General features: G+C 38.8%; 1 long non-coding RNA gene across 2 annotated transcripts in view; it reads left to right on the top strand.

The window, feature by feature from the left end:
• Nucleotides 1–1,344: 1,344 nt before the first annotated feature.
• LOC120543978 overlaps nt 1,345–10,434 on the top strand; it is a 14,363-nt gene continuing 5,273 nt past the window's right edge. The window contains exons 1-2 of one of the 2 annotated variants that reach the window (XR_005636419.1): nt 1,345–1,760; nt 5,261–5,593. This is a non-coding gene — a long non-coding RNA (uncharacterized LOC120543978). Of the gene's footprint in view, nt 1,761–2,031; nt 2,080–5,260; nt 5,594–10,434 lie in introns of those variants that run through there. The other variant, XR_005636420.1, reaches the window with a different exon arrangement.

Raw genomic sequence — 10,434 nt, 5'->3', positions numbered from 1 at the left:
AACTTGGACGCTATTGAGCAAAAAGCCATTTTCCATATGAAATGAATTGGATTCTTTAAAAAAAATCATAAAAAAGGAGATGTAAAATATTAATTCATAGTGAGGTGTGTATTATTTAGGGCTGCAACTAACGATTATTTTAATAATCGATTAATCTGTCGATTATTTTTTCGATGAATCAGATAAAAAAAACAAAAGCATTAATTTACGTCAACTCAATACATACATACTTGTTGTTTTAGTTAATAGTTGTGTAAAGGTAAGTAACCCAAATAGCAGATACAGAGAAGACACAGACAGACAGACAGACAGACACACACACACACACACACACACACACACACACACACACACACACACACACACACACATTCATTCATTAAATTATTACCATCATTGTAGTAAGTGCAAGTTAAGTTCATTTATTCACCACACACTAATATATTTGTCAACAATAACTGATATGGGACAAAGCACAGAATATATATGACAACAGATTGAAAAATTAATGGGCCAAAAAAGGCGGGTGAATAAAAACGTGTCTTTAGTCTTGCAAACTATACCACCCCTGCTTTATTACTGTTATTAACGAGCTAACGCTAGCTTGTCATGCTAGTCAGCTGGATAACGAGTAAACACCAGCACCACAAGAGCTACTGGAGGGACGTTACGTTCCTCACTTCAAAATGGAACAGAAGTAGGATTGTGTAGTGACTTTACCGTGCTGTTGAACTCCCTTGCTACCTGTCAAGGACTCCAAAGTTTACGTTTTAGGTGCTGACTCATCACCGTGGTGCGCCCGTGCCATGCCGTGTCGCTTTTGCTTATCTTGCAATTAACATGTTTTTGATTTATTTAGTGTGAAATGCTCCCACACCTTGGATGACTTAGGTCGTACTGATTTCTCTGCCTCCGCCGTGTGTTTCAGAACAACGTTACGGGTCTCTCCGGTCTCTCTCCGTATTTCCTCTACGCCCGCTCTGCTCTTTTTCTTTTCTTTCGCTCCGAGCTGTGCCGCTCCGCGCTGCGCCGCTCCGCGCTGCTTCTCTCTGCTTCTCTCTGCTTCTCTCTGCGCATTCATTGCCAACTTTTTTAGTAATCGAATTTTATCGATTCGTTGTTGCAGCCCTAGTATTATTAGTACCACATAGCAGAACAGCTCTGCATTGGTCTGGGGTGTTTAGAACATCTGATATACAATCGGAAATAAATAAAGTTCAGAACGTAATTTATTGACGGTCCCTAGGTAAAAACCAAGCAGTTAGGAGCAAATGGGTGTCCTGTGGTTTTCTTTCAAGACTGAGTGAAAGCACAGCAGGAACTGCTGATGAACCTGAAATGAATATCCGAATATCTGTCAAATATCCAACATCAAACTAACTTCACCACGGTAAACGTTGGTACTATTAACGTTACTAGCCAACGTTGGCTGGCGAAAATATGGCGGACTTTCCAGTAATGTAATGGACAAAAGTGATTTGACACTAAAAACAGTATTTAAGATGATTGTAAAAGAACATGATTTTTCTATTAACTTAACCCATGTAACTTGAAAACGAGTAAAGTTACACATCTCCCACATCTAGAAAGGATTTAGTCTGTCTGTGTGGGTCTCGCTTATTGACGTTCCCATCAGTATTTTTCTATACGTTATTCATCTCCACTCCTTTCATATTAGAGATCAGATGAAGATCAGATGAAGTTCAGCTGGAAACTAACAGAGGGTGATGCAGGGAGAGCCAGCACTGCAGAGTTTGCAGGTAGGTGAAGGGTGAGGTGATTTTAGTTTGTTGATCATGAGAGAATGTTTGAACATAAGAAGTGAACACGGTTTAACTTAAACAATAATATAACAAACATGATTTTAATATTGCACTAGCTTTCCCATCAGTATCGCGGCTAAAAAAGGCAGCTTTAGTTGAGAAAGTAGTTAAAACAAATGGCGCTGGGCATGAATAGAGGACAAGAGGAAAAGGGTGGAGACGGGAAGCCGTTTTAGCACTTGGTGCCTCAAATTGATGGAGCCGGGCGCTTGCTTCTGCAGCGCATGTTCAAGGAAGATACTGGATGGCAGCAGCGGTAAGAAAGTGCTTGCTAGTCACAAAGCTTCGGTCCGTGCACTCTGTAATACGAGTGCGTTCGACTGTTCCTTTACTGACCGACTGTGATACAAACAGTACGTGTGTGCACGTTCATAGCGGAACACGATTTGTCATTAACGATGGCCACTGTAAAAGCTATCTGAAGCCCAAACTGCCTTGACAAAGCTATCTGTTTGGAATCAGCATGGCAGGTATTTAAACATAACGGCCTTGTCTCAGAGTCTAGACGTCTAGCTATATGAAAAGATAAACAATGCAACGTTTTTAATAAATGTAAATAAAGCAGCTAATATCAACATGGACAAAATCTTGAATGTACTAATTCACTTTTTTGATGATGACCTGGCCAAAGTAGTAAAGTTTAGTTTTCACAATGATTCATTGTAGAATTATTATATTATTGCAATATGTAAATCCACATTGACTCTTTATGTAACATATGGTTGGAAGAAGTAAAAGTTTATCCAAAACGTTTTAGTTTTTAAAAATTATGACTTTTATTATTGTGTAATGTCAGAAAGACTTTAACTGTTTTGCCAGTCAAATTAACTTTAATGAGTGCATATTGAAATATTACACTGTTGGTTGGCAAAAAATGCATCTCAAAATGCATCAGATTGATGCTTTAAAATATGGAATATTTAAAATGTTCTTCCGCGGGAGCATGTCCCCGGACCCCCTTAGAGGGGTAATATCCTTCTCACCTTTTTCACCCCTGACCCGTTTTCATGCCTGATGTTAAAATTCTTGACGGTGTTTTTGCCTTTCACTTTAACCTTTGCATGTATCAAACCATTTGTCAGGTTTCCGATATGTGTCCCCCCCCATGTTAAACTCATTCCTTCGCCCCTGGTGAAAAGTACAGTTTAGTTTGGTCTAAGGTTGTCAGCTTTAATTATCTACTGTTATCAATAACTCTAATATTAATTTAGGCTTAGGGTACATCTGTAATGATGATATATAAAATTACTTAACATTTACTTTAAAAGCATCACTCATATCCCAGCAATAGAACGGACGAGGGAAACGTGCATGTTACATGCCTTTTAGTTGGTTAACTCTAGTTGGCATATTTCTGTTATTGATTAGTCAGACTGGCTACGTGGTGAGCATAGTCATACAAATATGTTTAATTATACAGTCTATGGTGCCGGTGAAATCTGACTGCACCCTCTATTACAGAAAGAAGTGCAGTCCTTTTTTGGCATGGTATGACCTCTACTAAAAGCCCTGACAAGTTTTTCAGTCCTTTTTTGGCATGGGTTCATATGGAGCCTGCCAAAATGTGACTGCACCCCCCCCCCCCAACTCAGGATAACAAACTCTGACAATTACACAATTTGCTTCTGTATTTCTTTCCAGCTATTTATTCTCATGTAGATCAACTTATGTCGTTTATCTTTGCTGAGTCAACACATTTTTTCTTGTGAGAAAAATATTGTAAAATATCTGAATATTGCTGATCTGCAAGAATTTTAATATTCTTGCAATATTGTAATATTTTGAGAAAAAGAAAGTGTAGCTTAATATTACAAGAATAAAATGACAATATTTTAATAAAAAATCCGCCGGAGTGGGACAGGTACGGCGGGGATTGTCCGAGTGCTTCTCTGTAACGCTGGGCCCAAAACGGCACAGAGACCCAACAGGACAGCTCGAGGAAGACAGTACTGACAGTTCTGCGCAAGGAGCATGTCATTTGTAAAATGTTCTATTGCACCTTTCACAATGGTTAAAACATGCTTTAGACCTACAATAAAAACAAACCGTTAAATCAAAAATAAATGATCTAAAAAAATGAACACTGTATAAAACACTGTGATACTGTGATGACGATATTCAAACAATGTGCTCCGCCAGACGGAGGCATCGGGAAACGGCATCAGTGTATACATTATTTGTCCTGTTTATTGTATTATTCATGAGAATAAATTCCATAACATGCCAATATAATCACATAACATTTGAGTTTTTTTCCCAAATATATCTTTGAATTTGAATTTACGATATTATCTTGTTGTATTTTGTCTGTTTTTCACCGCAGATGGATCAAACAGGTGTTTGTGTAGGATATTAATTGTAAGAATGGCTTTGTGATCTTCACATCATCAATGATAGGCAATATTTCGATTTATGTTACACAATGGTCTCAGTTTCACATGTTTTATCCATCTGCCGTCGGTGTCGCCGCTTCTCATTTCACCCGTTTCTGTGCGCTGCCTGGGTCGGAGTGTCCGTGGAGGACCGCACATTTTCCCGTCAAGTTTGCTTGTTATAAATCCCATTTCCTGCGTAGAGAGCGGCGTACGTCTTCTTTTGTGCGTACGCCACATTTATAAATGAGGCCCCTGGTCTCTGAATGAGACAAATTAAGTGAAGCTACTACTGACCAGCTCATCTTTATTTTTACAGAGCGGACACAAAGCGACGCACGGTCTGCTCCAGAGCTCTGTGTGTTTGAGCCTGAACCATATAGACTGTTAACATCACGTCACAGGAACTTGAACTTTGTGTTGCCTGTGTTGCCTACAACAACTAGGCCAATGACATTCGGGGCTACTATAAAAACATTCGGGGCTGAAGCCCTGCAAAAATGACCCGGTGGTAATATTGAGGCACATAACTACTTAGACTGACCAACATTTCCCTCTAGCGGCTTGCAGTCGTATTTCGGCAGGCAGTCTTTTTTCGGCACAACACCGGCAGGAACGTTATAGGCATCCATGGAATAAACTACTATGGTAGCGAATTAAGGCAATAATAGCCATGTTAGCTCTAATACTTTGGGTACATCTACAAGAATATATGAAATTACTTGTTTGTCACTGACCGTTGCCCAAAGTCCACCTGCCGTTAAACAGTGTGCCGGTGTAGTGAGGGTATCTGTTCATGCCACTGTGCCATTATGTACCACAGTGGCATATATGCCATCAGTCACCGGCAGATGCTGCTGTAGTGAGTGGCATGTGCTGCCAGGGCGTCGGCAAATGCCTATGTACCACAGTGGCTGACCATCAGCCACTTTTCAATCTCGGCGTCACTCCTGTATATTCTGTGACTGAGGCAGTTGAAATGAGGCAGTGTAGTATTTTGTTGTTTAGAAGAAAATATGCTGAAAGACTAAGACTAACTGAATGTATTTCTTCTTTTCATTACAGATTAAGTTTTTCTAATTGAAATATGTGGCTCCAGATGACCTCTTCTGTCATCAGTCTGCACCTGCTACATATTATTGGAGTGCCAGCCAGGAGGGACTGAAGGAACAGAAGAGTGTCCCAGTCCTTACTTCGAACCCAGTCCAGAAATTCCAGATCAGCGTGATTAAGTCCAAAGAGGAAAACATGGAGCAGCTCCAGGATGAAGTCAGCTCAGTGCTGTGGTCAATGGGAAAGCCTGAACTCATAAAGGGCGTCATCAACTAAAGTGTAGTGAACCATCAGGGGAAGGATTCCAAGGCTTATCCTGTTGTGCCCCGAGTCGTCTGGCATCAGGTGAGAAAAGAGACAGTCTTCCTGCTACAACACAGTCAGCCAACCTGTGACATCCTACTGGTTATGTTCCCTGTCAGCGCCAAGCGGAGCTCATGAATCTCCTTGGGGAGCAGTGTTTCCCACAGGTTGAGAAATGTACTTGGTGGGGTGGTGGGTGGCGCAGGATGTGACGGTGATGTAATAAACTAGTCAAACAAAGGTGAAAACAATGACTACATAACATTATCAGATCATTTAGAAATAAACTATTTACGTATTAAACAAATTAGACTAAAAGATGATACAGATAAAGATGAAAATATTGCGACACTATGCTGCATCTGACACAATTTCAGGGTAGTTATTAGGGCTGCACGATATGAGGAAAATATGCGAAATGCCCTAACGCTAAAATGTTGCGACAATAAATATTACTTGCGATAAATAAACAGATATTGAAATGCACTCAGTTCTGCCTTTCTGCTGCATTCAGTATTCTGCTAAAATACTATGGAGGATATATCTATTCATTATTAAAATTGAAAATCCAAAGAGAAAACGAAAAGGGATCAAATTAAAAATATTACCTTTTTTTATTAATTTTTTTCTAGACTGCTAGAAATAATCAGCCCTAATTGAATTTAAAAAAAAAAGAAAAAGTACATTGAAAAGCAAAGTTGAAAAAGCAAAGTTGAAATGTAAAGTGATAATTTGAAAATGTAAAGTGGCAATGAAAAAGTCAAATTTAAAATACAAAGCTTAAATCTAAATGCTCAAACTGAAATCTCAAATTTGAAGATGACATTGAAAATGGAAATAAGAAAAGAGAAACATCAAATATGAAACTCAAAATAGGAAATGGAAAAGCTTAAATGGAAATACGTCAATTGAAATCTCACAGAAAAAAATTTATTACAGTTTTTTTTTTTTTTTTTTATAATTTTCCATTTGGCATTTTAAATTCACCTTTGATTTATCACTGGGCGTTTCAAAGGTGTATGTAAATGAGGGGTCTTGGCCCAAAGGCTGGTGGGAGGGTTCTGAAACGGAGGGGGTGCAGAGGCACCTTAGGGACAGAAGGGGGAGCTGACTGCTGGGGAGCACACTGTCTACAACTCCTGGAAAACGGAGAGACGAGCAAGTTGAGGGAGAAGGGCTGTAGGGAGGACTGTTATTTAACTAGGTCAAAGTGTTCTTCCAGGTCTGTCCATGGAGCACGAACAACTCCAGCGCACTTCCCTCTCCCAACATTTCCTGATTGCGCTGCTTCTTATTAAAAGCATCTAAACAACAAAATAACTTGACTTTTGTGAAGACTTTAATGAAAATAAGTTTTCAGCAACTGCTTTGCTTTTTCCAAATCCCTTTTTTCTTTTCTAAATTCAGTTATGGCTGATTATTCCCAGCAGTGTAGTAAAATAATATATTTAATTTGATCTCTTTTCGTTTACTCTTTGGACTTTCAATTTGAATTACGAATAAACATATCCTCCATTAAATACAACAAATTGTTTGTTGAATTTAAAACAAATGACAGGAAAGTGATGATGCGCTTTGTCAATTAAATCGTTTTTTTTTCTTTGTGCCAAATTTTAACAGTTCAGCAGATAAAATACATAGTATATAATACTATACTATGATCCATATGGTCTGTTATGTTATTTTAGATCTCAACAATGTTTCCTCCTATCTCCTGTTCCTCCTCCTGGGCTATCTAAAGTAAATTTCTTGTTCATTTAGTTTGTTAGATCATTGTTCATTTGTTGAAGCGATTTAATCCGTGTTTTGGGGATCCTAAACACTGTTCTGTACTATACAGGTCCTCATTTAGATCTGATCTGAGCAGATATCTGTCATTCAAACAACCCTGAGTTACAGTTTTAAAACTGGCAAGACCACCAGCAGCATGCTAACATTACTACTAACCATAACCTCTGAGTCTGAAGTGGTTGTTGACGCTGTCGTGCACGCAGACTTCACGAGGGGAAGGGGCTGGAGGCTGCTGGTCTTTGTGCGCTGTAGAAAATACATCATCGTTTGGAAAGAAAAAATTATAATTTGGATTTTATCTACCTGGCCGATTTACAATGTACTCAGTTCTGCATTTCTGCTGCTTTTAGTATTCTGCTAAAATACAACTACTTGCTTGTTGAATTTAAAAATAAAAGGAAATAATTTCTAACATTCTTTTATTGAACAAATTGAACATTGAATTGAATATATGAATACATATATAATATATAATATATTAATAAAGGCAGCACTAAAAAAAGATTGAAAGTTACATTTTGAAGTGCAGAATTCTACTGATATTTTCTTTCAACTAACACAAATAATCTCTTGAGTGTCTTTCGCGATATGTTGCAGCCTTTTGCGATGTGTATATTGTGCCAGTTGATATTGCGATGTGGATTAAGAAAAAAAAAAAAAAGGATATATTGTGCAGCCCTAGTGTCATCCAGACAATGTGGCGACTGAGGCTCTGTGGGACACTGGAGCTCAGGCAAGCTTAGTCAATGATAAATGGAGAAAGCAACACCTTCCATAAAGCACAGGCTGGCCACTGTTGTCAGAGCTATTGGTTGCATTAGCAGCAAATCAAACTTTTGATGGCTGGGTGGAGATAGAGTTTTACTTAGACTGTGACCAACACCCAGACTAGATACTGCTGGTCCCTTTATAGTGTCTAGTGACCCCAGCGTGGCTGTACAACCAATCATTGGATTCAATGTGATTGAATAAGTAGTGGAAAACCATCCAAAGAATCAGTCAGGTTTTCTCGGTGCCAATGAACACAGCTAGAACTATGCTCAAAATACTGCAGACTAGGGCTGGGCGATATGGAGAAAATCAAATATCCTGATATTTTTTACCAAATACCTCGATATCGATACCGCAACGATATTGTAGTATTGACTGTTGGTGCTTTCACAAAATATTTACACAATGAGATTTTAGATAAATAATCATCAGTAATGTGAATATAATGACTAAGTGGGTAAAGGCAAATAATAGAACAGAACAGTCTGGGAAGTTCAGAAAATGACATCACTTTACTGTAATGTAGCCTTTAAAATCCACCATCAGGGAGACAGGTCTAGACAATATTGAGGTACAAACACCATCACCTTGTTCTCGGAGGACTTGGGCTCTCACGAATGTAGGGACAATGTCAAAGACACTGGTGTTAGAGAAAGAAATGCTGTCATACATGTCTGAACACAAAAGACTGAATGAACCTTGCACTGATACCGTGTTGAAAATCTGTATACTAATGTAAAGACATTGATGGACGTATAATTCATGGTGTCCAACATGCAAAGAGTTTAGTGTTGGCTAGGGGTGTGCATTGGCACTGCCCTCACGATTCGATTCGATTGCGATTCACCAGGTAACGATTCGATTCAATTCGATTCTACGATGCATTGCGATGCATCAAAATTCTACTGCACACAACAAGGCAAATTTCATGAGGCAATCAGTCAGATATCCTGTTAAGATTCGGCTGAAATTTCATGCTTTTTGGTCTAAACGACATACCCAAATTAAAAGTGGTACAGCTCCCACATACTTTGACACTCTGGGGTGTGCCTGACATCATTGGAAAGGAAACACTCAATTTTTTTGTTACAAGTGTCAGGGTGATTATAGGCCTTACTTACACAGAGTTACAGAGGCTAGAATGGAGGTTTTTTATTTCCGTCCAAGTCATACATCTGTAAAATGATCAAAATAAAATACTGTAAACACATGTGGTGATATACAGATACACCACATTTTTTCTACAGAAATGTCTGTCCGTTTTGCTGTCATTGGCTTGTCCGCTTTCATTGGCCATATCAGAGGCAAACCTGAACGGATTGGCTCATATGAGATGTCTATCAAAAGCCTAGAAGCTAGGGAATTCGATGACGCCCACTTTGAGCATGTAGCAAGCTGGGCAGAGAAGCTAGCGGAGATAACAAGTGCGGAAATGGAAAATTGTTTAGCGTTTTTCCCTTGTGATTCGGCCAGAAACTTCAACATTGTGAGGCGAACAGATCGTTTTGGAATATAAAGCTTGGCTATTACATTTCCTTGGACTCTTGGGGATTTATGAAAATCAAGTTTTGGGCAACATACCATTTTGTTGCTGAAAGGACAACGAAAACAGGTATGGATGCACTCTCGATAGCTGCGCAGATTATGGCTGAATTGTTTTATTTTCTGTTACTTTGTAACAGTGGTGTAACTGCTATAAATCATCTTATGCTTTGTATGTGGGCTTAAATTAATCATTAGAGGCTAAGCTTTCAATTGGTGTGTATATTTGGAAGATTTAATGCTTTAAAGTTATAAAAACGCTAATGAGTGGAAGTTTTATCGAGGTTACAGCGACGCAGTGTCCCTTCAACGGGACAGTGATCCTTGAGAGGATATTGAACAACAGATTTTATTGGCTGCTATGTATGTATTATCACTCTCCTGTATCTTTGATACAGAAGTAATTGAAACTTTACAACTTTATTGTCCACTCAAGGCCAGAAAATAAACAGTGACATAATCGATTATGGCACTTTGCCGCATCGATGCTGAATCGTGCATGCCCCGCATTGCAATGCATCGCCGAATCGATTATTGTTGACACCACTAGTGTTGGCCGTTAATTGAGAGTCTGTTACGGATGAGGATTCATCTAAATCTGTTGAAAATGTTTATAACTCTTGACAATTTAGATGGTTTTATCCCCATAGTTTAGTTTCTTGTCTATTAATATTTTTTTTGAAAATGCTTATAAGTCATTTGCACTCCTCGCCACTAGGCGGCGACATTGACCAGTGAACACTAAGCAGAACTAGATTATTCAAATAGCTGTGGTAGTA

Source organism: Perca fluviatilis, chromosome 16 (assembly GCF_010015445.1).
Source record: "Perca fluviatilis chromosome 16, GENO_Pfluv_1.0, whole genome shotgun sequence".
Taxonomy (NCBI): domain Eukaryota; kingdom Metazoa; phylum Chordata; class Actinopteri; order Perciformes; family Percidae; genus Perca; species Perca fluviatilis.
The sequence above is the reverse complement of the archived record's forward strand: the minus strand, read 5'-3'. Positions and strand labels throughout refer to the sequence as shown.